Genomic DNA, 8,190 nt, shown 5'->3' on the forward strand with positions numbered 1-8,190 from the left:
TGGGGCTGTGTGAGAGGCAACAGATCGGCATATCTCTCACACAGAGGTTTCTCCCCCTTTCTCCCTCGCTTTGTCTCTCTCTAAAAATAAATAAAATATTTAAAAAATATATTTGTCTCGGCGCACCTGTTACGTATGAGAGGAGGAGCCTTAGGTGTTCACCAGGGTGGGTTAGCCCATGTCGCTGGGTTGTGATGCTATATGTGGGGGCGGGGTCCAAGAGGGAACAATGGCGCTTGCTCGGCTCTCAGCCCTCTTTCAATCGCTTCCTGCTAGCAAATTGGGCCCTTCAGGTGCTGATTCCCAGGTTGGTGGGTTTGTGTAGGTTCTAGGACCCTGTGCGTCTCCCCAATGAACTCTCCTGTGAGGCTGGGAGTTTTTCCTGCCACTGCAACGCCCATATATTTTTTCAGTTAGAGGTTTTGGGACTCTTTTTCCCTGGCACCAGAACCCTGGGTTCCTCAATCTTGTCTCGCTCCCCAGTTGTTCCTCCCAGTTTATCTGCAGGTGAATGTGGGATGCCCGCTCTGCCAGCTGCCGCCTTGCCAAGAGTCCTCTCCACCCCGGCTCCCTGGCTCTGCCCCTCCTACCAGTCTGAATGAATAGTTCTTCTCTAACTCCTTGGTTGTCAGACTTCCATACAGTTCGATTTTCTGGCAGTTCTGGTTATTTTTGTTTTTAAATTTGTTGTTGTCGTCTAACCTGAGACTTCCGGCAAGATGGAGGAATAGGTGGACGCACCGTACCGCCTCGCACAACCAAGATTAGAACAACAATAATTTACAACAATAATTTACAGACAGAATAACGCCCAGAACCGACAGAGATTTATCTGAATGGAAGTCAGACAGCCAAGAAGTTGAAGTAGACACATTCATCCGGACTGGTAGGAGAAGACGAGCCGGGCGGGCGCGGGGCTGGCGCAGGTCGGCAGCGCGCGGAGGTTGGGGAAAGTTTGGCGCGAAATCGGCGCGACAGCCATCCGGGGGCGCAAGAACGCAGCGGTGGTCCCTGAGTACGCAAGCTGCGGCTGGGGGACCCAGAGGGGTGGCGATTGTGGACCAGGGCAGAACTCGCAGCCCGGGAGCCCAGAGAAGGGTCTGAACCCAGGAGAACGGAACTACCGCCATTGTTCCCTCTCGTCCCCGCTCCCGCCCCCGCCCCCACATATAACGTCACAATCTAGCGACTGGGGTGCCCAGCCCCGGTGAACACCTAAGGCTCCGCCCCCCACCGTAACAAGAGCGACCAGACCGGAAAAAAAAAAAAAAAGGAGAGACAGGGAAAAATATGTTTTCAACAGAGCAGATCAGTTCCCCAGGATTCATCCTTTTGAGCGACCAAGAAATAGCCAATCTATCAGATGCGCAGTTCAAAACACTGGTGATCAGAAAGCTCACGGAATTGGTTGATTTTGGGCGCAATTTAGATGAAAGGATGCAGGTTACCATAAAAGAGATGCAGGAAGATACTCGGAGGAGAGCCAATAGTGAAAGGAAGGAATCTGAGTCTCAAAACATTACAGTGGACCAGAAGGAAGATAGAATCAACCAAGCAGGAAAGCATGATGAAATAAGAATTCAAAAAATCGAGGAAAAGCTTAAGAACATCCAGGACACCTTTAAATGTTCCAATATCCGAATTATAGGGGTACCAGAATCGGAAGGGGAAAAGCAACAGATTGAGCACGTATTTGAACAAATAATAAAGGAGAACTGCGCCATTCTGGCAAAGGGAACAGTCTTCCAAGAAATCCAAGAAGCTCAGAGAGCCCCAAAGAAGTTGGACCCAAGAAGAAACACACCAAGGCACATCATAATTACATTACCCAAGGTAAAAATGAAGGAGAGAATCCTAGAAGCAGCAAGAGATAAGGGCACAGTGACCTACAAAGGAGCTCCCATCAGACTGTCAGCTGATTTCTCAAAAGAGAGCTTACAGGCAAGAAGGGGCTGGAAAGAAATATTCCAAGTCATGAAAGACAAGGACCTACATCCCAGATTGCTCTATCCAGCAAAGCTCTCATTTAGAATGGAAGGGCAGATAAAGTGCTTCTCAGATAAGGTCAAGTTAAAGGAGTTCATCATCACCAAGCCCTTATTTTACGAAATGCTAAAGGGACTTATCTAAGAAAAGAAGATAAAGAAAAGACATGTATAGTAAAAGGACAGCAAACTTACAAATATTAACAACCACACCTAAAGCAAAACCAAAACAAACTGAGTAAACAATTAGAACAGGAACAGAACCACAGAAATGGAGGGCACATGGAGGGTTAGCAGCAGGGGGATGGGAGGAGGAGAGAGGGGGAAAAGGTATAGAGAATAAGTAGCATAGAATGTAGGTTGAAAATAGATAGGGGGAGGGCAAGAATAGTACGGGAAATGTAGAAGCTAAAGAACTCATAAGTATGACACATGGACATGAACTAAAGGGAGGAAACATGGGTGGGAGGGGGGTACAGGGTGGAGGGGAGAGAAGGGGGAAATGGGACAACTGTAATAGCATAATCAATAAAATATATTAAAAAAACAAAAAAAAATTTTTTGTCCTTTTGGTTGTGCAAGGAGGCAAAGTGTATTTACCTATGCCTCCATCTTGGCCGGAAGTCTTTTTTTATTTTATTTATTTTTTAATAAAAGAGGTAATGCAAGCTCTGGGAAGGAAATAATTGAAGCTTCTTCCTCCCTCTCTCCCTTCCTTTCCTCCCTTCCCTTTCCTTTCCCTCTGTCTTTCTTACTCTTGGATTTTGTGAAGTGGTGATACAACTAAAGCTGTTCTGCATCCAGTGTTGACTGTCACGATGGGGCAGGCACTGCAAAGAAACGGTAGGGGGCTGGTTCCAGAGGGTTCTTGAGAGAGAAGTGGGACCACCTGCTGGAGGCACTGAGGACTCTCGGGTGGGGGCCCAGGTCAGCCCTGGAAATCATCGTGGTGTTGTGAGGAACAAGACATCTAGAAATGATTCAGGTGGTTGGTGTAGAGGAAGTTCCCTTGTTTTGGTTGGGAAAAAAATTTTTTACAAAAATAATAGATATTCTTAGCAATCTGCAGGGCAGAGAAGGAAGTTGTTTGAACTTTTTATCTTTTTTCAGTTCTGTTTGAATGTTTTATTGTGTACATTTCAGGTATTGTCTTTATAAATAGAGCACACTAATTTATGCTTATGTGGAAAAATTTGGAAACTACAAATAAGCAAAAGAAAAAAATTAAAAACTTGCAATTCCATGGCCCATAGTTTTGGTATAATAACATTTTCCTTTATATCAACTTAGTTTTTTCAATGTAAACCTTTTTTACAAGAGTAGGTTCCCCTTGCTTTGACCAGTGGGGCTCAGTTGGTTGAGTGTCATCCTGCAAAGCGAAAGGTCACTGGTTCGATTCCCAGTCAGGGCACATGCCTGGGTTGCAGACCAGGTCCCCAGTTAGGGGCATGCAGGAGGTAGCTGATCAATGTATCTCTAGCACATCCATGTTTCTCTCCCTCCCTTCCCATCTCTCTAAAATAAATAAATAACCACTTAAAAAATAGACAAAAACCAAAAACTGGAATGTATCCACACCAGAGAATACAATCCAGGCTTAAAAAGGAAAAGGAAAAAAAAAAAAAACACCTACCAATAACATAGGTAGATCTGAAAAACACTATGCTTAGTGGAAGAACCTAAGCATACATAATGAATTATTCCATTTATACAACATTCTGGAAAAGGTGAACTGTGGGGACAGGAATCAGAGCAGTTGCTGCCAGCACTGGGGGTGAAGGGAGGGGACTGACTCCAAAGTCTCATGAGGGATCTTTTTTAGGGGTTATGGATATTTTATATCTTGATTGCGGTGCTGGTGACATGACCACACATTTATCAAAACTCACTGAACTATATATACACTTAAAAAGGGTGGGTTTTGCTGTGTGTAAAGTACACCTTCATGAACTTGACTCCCCTGACAAAAGTGTAGAGCTGCCAAATACAAGGTATTATCCACCAGGCATTATACATGCCACTTTCCACAGAAATCCTGAAATACCTGTGAAATATGGCATTTGTAAAAAAAAAAAAGCAAAAAACAAAAAAAACAATCTGGAAAAGACCAAATATGCTTAGGCAAATGTTTGTTGTTGGGTCATCCATCTTTTAAAAAGTCCATTTCTACTCTCCGGCAAATGCCTGCGTGTAAGGCAGCCGGCCCCGCTGGGGAGCAGCTGACCACGTGGACTGTGTGGAGATTTTCCTTGTCACCACCTGCTTTTCTTCTTAAAAAATATGAGCAGAGTAAAAAGAAAGAACAGTAACCATTTCTCCCAACCCCAACCAGACAGTCCTTTTTCCTCCAGGGAAAGAATACAGGTATTTCTGGCTGACCTTCTGGCCTGACGATTGCCATCTTAGAAACACTATGCGCCGAAAGTCAATGAAGCACAAGACAACCTCCAGCTACAGGCCAGGTGGACAGACAGCAGGCTTCTAAGCAGAACAGGAGCAGGAGCGAACTGGTGCAAAGACGAAGTGCTAACAATAAGGAAACACCGGCTCCACTGCCCCAGCACAGACACCAAACCCCGTCTGACAGTCCGTGGGCCCGGATCCGTGCTCCTTATACGAGAGATTCCTTTCGTGACAACACTGCGATACGGGAAAGGGGCTGCATAGTCCCTAGAGTTCATAAGGGGATCTGGGTTGCAGCAAATGGGAGTGAGGATATAGTCTCCTCCCGATAGAAGTGGGGTCCTGAAAAGTCAGACTGCTGGTGATCTGTGTACTCAGCATAGCACCCGACTCCCAGGAACGGTCGTGGATCAGGAGCAAAGTGTTCCCCTGCTCTTGGAAGACGGGTGCCCTGCCTGTTTGCCTTACACCAGGATGTCACACTCATTTTCACTGGGGGCCACGTCAGCCTCACGGTTGCCTTCAAAGGGACAAGTGAAATTTTAGGACTTTATAAATGTAACTACTCCTCAATGGTTAAGTGAGAGCTTGGTGCTGTGGCCGGGTAGGAACAAGGTGGAGGGCCGGATTCGGCCTGTGGGCCTTGTGTTTGCCACCCATGCCTTACACTAAAGACTCATCTACGATCTATGTTAAGACACAGCAACAATCAAACCAACTTCCGCAGATGGATTCCTCTAAAGCCAGGCAGGTTAGATAGCAGCCCTGCCCAGGAAGGTCTACCCGCAGCCTCATTTCATTGTGACGAACAACAGGGCTTGTTGCCCGGTGGGGAGGGGTGGGGTGGGGCTGGAAACAAATCTCTTATCAAGAAGCCCTCCAGCCAGTGGGGAAAAGAATCTTGAAAATCAGTAATTTTCCGAATGGGATAATGAAGAGCTCACCTTTGGTCGAACAAGCATTGCGCTGAGTGACCTAATAGCCCTGTGAGGCAAGAGCAACACCTGGCCTACAAATGGGGAAACTAAGGTTCTGAGGGGTTAGGAGGTTGCCTGAGGTCACGCGGTTGGGGCCAGAATTGGAACCCAAGCAGCCTGACTCTGGAGCCTGAGCTCCTGGCCCCTGCAGCAGATGTCCGAAGGAGGCCCGAGGGGTGTTTCTATGGCACAGAGCGGTCAGGCGGGCCCTCCCAAGTGCTCTGGACATTACAGCTTGAAGTGTGGGGAAGCACCGCAGGCCCAGGGGAAGAAGCAGCAAATGGTCTCGTGGCATGGTGGTGGTTGGCATCTGGGAGACTAGATTCTGTAGTTCAGGACGCCTGCTGGGAGGAACAAGAAATGGGAGTGGTGGGAGACAGAGGCAGGGCCACGCTGTGGGACCTGGTGTGCTGCGTTTGGATTTCACCCTGGACACCATGCAGAGACACGAGTGGATGTGTCAGCGGCCATGAGACTTGCCCATAAGAACGCTCGTGCCAGAAACAGGCCAGACTGTAGGAGCTGTGAGGCTGAAGACTGGGGCAGGGGGTGGGGCATCAGGGAGCCCCTGTTGGGACCCAGGTGGGGCGGGGGGCCTGAACCGGGCAGTGCAAGGGGCTCCTTGTTCATACGCTCTCCAGCGGCCAGCTGGGTGCAACCCTTACAGAGGACCCTGACCGGAACCCTGGACGGTGTGCTAGGCTGAATCTCCTTCAGGTCCCTCCGAACCCCGTCTCTGAACCGAGCAGAACCCCGTGGCTCACAGGCGGCACTGACCCAGTTTCAGTCCCCAGGCCTCCATTTCCCCACCTGTAAAATGAGTGAATTTAACTAGATTGTATTTTAGGTGCCTTCCTGTTCTGATATCCTTTTTTTAAAAATTTAAGGTGTTTTTTTATTTTTTATTTTTAGAGAGAGGGGCAGGGAGGTAGAGAGGGAGAAAAACATTGATGTGTGAGAGGTACATCCATCGGTTGCCTCTGGCACGCATTCCAACTGGGGATGGGCCCACACACCAGGCACGTGCCCTGACTGGGAATCAAACCGGTGACCTTTCGCTTAGAGTTGGCGCCCAACCAAACAAGCCACTCCAGTTAGGACACTGTTCCAACATTCTGTACATCCTTTTCACGTTAGATCCTAATGATCTCAGGCACATGAGGCCCTCAGAAGCCTCATGGACACTCTTGGACGCTCTATCCAAAGGCACCAATGTGCTCTTCTTTGGTGCTGTGGACAGTAATCTCACACTAACTGGACAATCTCTATAGAGGTCATTGATGATTACTTTCATGTATTAACTTGAGGGCACCAATATACCTAGATATCTGGTCGAATATTATTCTGCATGTTTCTGTGAAAGCATTTTTTTGGGTGAGATTAACATTTAATTTGGGGAACTTTGAAATTAGAGTAGATTCCCCTCCATAATGTGGGCAGGCCCCCCTTGAATCAGTGGAAGGTCTTCAAACCAAGACTAACTCCCCGGCCTCCCCCAGCAGGAAGCAATTCTGCCAGCAGACTGCCTTTGGAATGGATCTGAAACACCTCCCTGGGTCCTTAGCTGGCTGGCGTCCCCTGCAGATTTTGGACTTACAGAGCCTCTGCAATCATGTGGACCAATGCTTTATCAATGAATCAGCCCTGGCCGGTGTGGCTCAGTGGATTGAGTGCAGGCTGCAAACTAAAGGATCACCGGTTCGATTCCCAGTCAGGGCACATGTCTGGGTTGCAGGCCAGGTCCCCAGTAGGAGGCACGTGAAAGGCAACCAAACATTAATGTTTCTCTCCCTCTCTTTCTCCCTCCTTTCCCCTCTCTCTAAAAATAAATAAAACCTTCAAAAAAAATGAATCAATCTCTACACATACACCCCCCCTCTGTTGGCTGGTTCTGCTCTCTGGAGAACCCTAATCCTAATACTGGCACTATTTAGCAAAATTGCAAATGTTGGTTATGATCCACTCACATATGAGAACATGCTGCAACCACCAAAAAGGATGCAGACTCTATGTACTGCAGGCGAGATCTCCAAGGTGTATTAAAAATAGTGAGTATAGTGCATAATCATTTGTGTAAACAACAAAAAAATGGGTAAACATTTAAACTCCTACTGCTTACGTCAGGGAAAAACTCTGGAGAAGGGAACCTAGGGAACTGATAGCAGGGGCCACCTGCTGGAGGGCAGTAGGGAACTGAGTAAATGGGAGACATGGCAGAGGGAACTTTCTGTTTTATTCCTTTTAATGCTCTTTGATAAACATATTTTTGGACCCAGCAATTCCACACCCATATAGTTACCTCGTAAATGTACATCCATGCATGCAAAATGACATGCATACAAAAACATTCAGTTGCAGCGTTTCTTACAAGAGAAGAAGAATGGAAACAACTTAAACACCCATCAGTAGGGAACCAGTTACACAAACCACCCATTTGAAAAAACACGGCACATTGGTTTCACATGAGGAGGCTGCTTTCTGTTCCGTTGTGATTTCCAAGGTGAGTGGAAAGAAGCAAAGTGCAGGACTCGGCGTGTGCAGTGTGCTGCCATTTGTGTTTGTGTGTGTGTGTGTGGGGAAACGTCAAATTCTACGCATGTGTATTTGCAAATGCATAAAATACCTACAGAAGAACACAGACTGAACCAGCGGCAGTGCTGGACTCTGGGAGAGGGGAACTAGGTAACTGGAAAATGGAGGTGTGAAAAGGAGTTACTTTACACTGTACCTTTTGAATCATGGGTACATATTACCTATTCCAAAATTTCTTAAAATTTCTGAGAGGAAATTTTAAGCCATAAACAAGCTCTCGCAAGTAGGAGGAA

The sequence above is a fragment of the Phyllostomus discolor genome, chromosome 9, assembly GCF_004126475.2.
Source record: "Phyllostomus discolor isolate MPI-MPIP mPhyDis1 chromosome 9, mPhyDis1.pri.v3, whole genome shotgun sequence".
In the NCBI taxonomy this organism is placed as follows: Eukaryota; Metazoa; Chordata; class Mammalia; order Chiroptera; family Phyllostomidae; genus Phyllostomus; species Phyllostomus discolor.